The 2,916-nt window shown below is 43.1% G+C and overlaps 1 protein-coding gene across 1 annotated transcript in view; it reads left to right on the forward strand.

Annotated features, from left to right (window-relative positions):
- Positions 1-2,916, forward strand: part of Ptpn9 (protein tyrosine phosphatase non-receptor type 9) — a 79,202-nt gene that overhangs the window by 49,547 nt on the left and 26,739 nt on the right. The gene's annotated exons all lie outside the window — the stretch shown is intronic.

Here is a 2,916-nt window from a genome sequence, read left to right on the forward strand (position 1 = left end):
GTGTGTACATGTACGTGTGTGCATATGCGTGTATGCTTGTGTATATGGAGGCCAACAGGCAGCCTTAGATGTCATTCTCAGACACGCCATCCACTTCTTTGGAACAGTCTGTCATTGGTCTGTAGTTCACCAATTAGGGTAGACTGGCTGGCTGACATGCCCTAGAGATCCTTTTGGTTTTGCCTCACTCCTGGGATTACAGATATATGCCACCACACTTAGCCGTTTTATATTAGTTCCAGGTATTAAATTCAAGTCCTTGTGCGTATTACCATCTTAGCCATCTTCCCCAGCCATAAAGTTACTGTTTTTGTATTTTAAAAGATAATCAGGTAGGCTAAGAATGTAGTTCAGCTGGCACAATGCTTCATAACATTCAGAGGGCCCTGCATTTGATTCCAGGTACCTAGCATCAGGAGGTGGAGGCAGGAGGATTAGAAACTCAAGGCCTCCTTGGCTTACATAGCAAGTTCTATGACAGCATAGGGTTACTTTTCTGTTTCTATGACAAAACACCATGACCAAGGCAGTGTATGAGAGAAAGCAATGAGTTTATGCTTTCAGAGGGTCAGAGTCCATGACAGTGGAGTAAGAGCATGGTGGTAGTAACAGCCGGGAGCTTACATCCTGATCCACACGGCGGAGGGGAGAGCATCTGAATGGTACCAGTCTTTTGTAGCCTCGATGCTTTCCCTCTTCTCTAACAGTGCCATACTTCCCAGTCCTTCCCAAACAGCTCACCAAGTTGGGACTAAATATTCAAATATAGGAGCTTATGGGTCCATTCTTATTCAAACCACTAGAGTGGGCTATGTGAGACCATGTCTCAAACAACAAAAACTCCCTCACGCTCCCAAAATTGTGCTTTTAAAAAAAAAAAGAGATGTATTTATTTAATGTATATGAGGGCTCTATCTGTGTGTACATTTGCATGCCAGAAGTGGTCATCAGAACTCATTATATATAGATGGTTGCAAGCCAGTTGCTGAGACTTGAACTCAGGACCTTTGGAAGAGCATCTGGTGCTCTTAACTGTTGAGCTATCTCTCCAGCCCGCAAACCATGCTTTTTGATGTACAACTATTTAACATGACTAGGGAAGACTGAATGGCATAAAATAGATTGTGTAAGCTAGTTACAGTGGCACATGCCGCTAATCGTGTTCAAGGCCATCTTGGACTACGTAATCAGATCCTTCGTCTCAGGAAACAAAAATACAAATATGCAGTACAAATGAACGTAAATGTTCAGGAACTGGGAGCGTAGCTCAGTGTGAGAGTGTACACTTGGCATTTGTGAGGTGTGTTGTCATGGGATTATAATACCAGCACTTGAGAAGGTAAGGTAGGACTGCCAATAGTTTAGGGCCAGCTTGTGCTACATACGAGTACCAGACCAGTCAGGATGACTATAGATAAGGCCCTGCCTTTAACTAAGGTAAAACAACAAAACTAAACAGCATTTGGGTCGGTGTCCTAGCATGGGGTGAGAGGTGGAGAATAGAGGTGGGGGTGGAGAGCAGAGCCAGCAGATCTCTGAGTTCAAGGCCAGCCTAGTCTACATAGCCAATTCCAGACTTGTTGGGACAAGATAGTAAGACCCTTTCTAAAAAAAAAAAAAGTCACTGTGTTGCTAGGATAGCTTTTCAGAAGTTGAATTCATTAAAGGGTATATGTACATTTTAAAGGATATGTAATGGGGGCTAGAGAAATACCTTAGTGGTCAAGACCACTGGACACTCTTCCTGAGAATCCACATGGCTGCTTACAACTCTCTGAAACTCCAGTTCCAGGGACTACAATACCCTCACAGCAATAAACATAAAATAAGAATAGATGGTGGAAGATGCCTTCTATAGACACTATCTGTGAGCAGGTTTCGTATCTCTGTCTGGTCTTACTGTGAGACGGGGTCCCTAAATAGTATAGGCTTGCCCAGTGCTTGCTGTGTAGACCAGGATTTACACCTCCCAGGAGCTGGTGCAGTATGATTGTTTAAGCAAACTAGTACTGTTTTTCTTTTCCTTTTGCTCCCATGAAGATGATGTAATATAATGATCTGCTACCCTCCACCTTATTGAAATAAAGCCATTTCTCCAAATTGATCAGGCAGTTAAAAGGGGCTTTGGGGATTTATCTTGAAATAAATTCTTGCATCTTTGAAGGATGGGAAAAAGTAATTTTGAAGTCTGAATGAAGAAGCCTTTGGAGAACTTTGCTGTGGATGTTGAATATTCTGTGGAAGGAGTGTTTGTAAACTCCTCAAATCTAGCAGAATCAAGACTGAGTGGGAAGAACAAAGGCTAATAAGTAAAACTGAGATTAGTTTATTCATAATGGAAAAAAGTTAAAGCTACAGTTGCCCTTTTTAGCCAATTCCTGGGGAGTACTTATTTATCTACTTTGGATGTGTGCATTCATAAGTATGCAGGTGTGTGTGTGTGTGTGTGTGTGTGTGTGTCTGTGTGTCTGTGTAAGGCCAGGGATCAACTGTAGGTGCCATTCTTAGGACCTGTCCACCTTGTTTTTTGAAGTCTTTTCAAGGACTCAGGGCTCACTGACTGGGCTAGGCAGATGGCCACCGAGCCTTAGGATCCATCTCTCTGTCTCTTTGTGCTGGTGACTTTGTGTTGCTACTGGAGATTGACTCAGGTCCTCTGGACTCATGTGGAATGCACAATACCGACTGAGCCATCCCTCCAGCCCTCACCCCAAGAAAGGCTGGAGTGTTAGAAAGTGGAATAAAACCAAGTAACCAAGTGCTGCAGCTTACTGATGTGCTGCAGTGTATCCTTACATACTTAGTCATGTGCTGCAGTGTATCCTTACATACTTAGTCATGTGCTGCAGTGTATCCTTACATACTTAGTCATGTGCTGCAGTGTGTCCTTACATACTTAGTCATGTGCTGCAGTGT

This window comes from Grammomys surdaster, unplaced genomic scaffold (assembly GCF_004785775.1).
Source record: "Grammomys surdaster isolate TR1022 unplaced genomic scaffold, NIH_TR_1.0 241, whole genome shotgun sequence".
NCBI classification, from domain to species: domain Eukaryota; kingdom Metazoa; phylum Chordata; class Mammalia; order Rodentia; family Muridae; genus Grammomys; species Grammomys surdaster.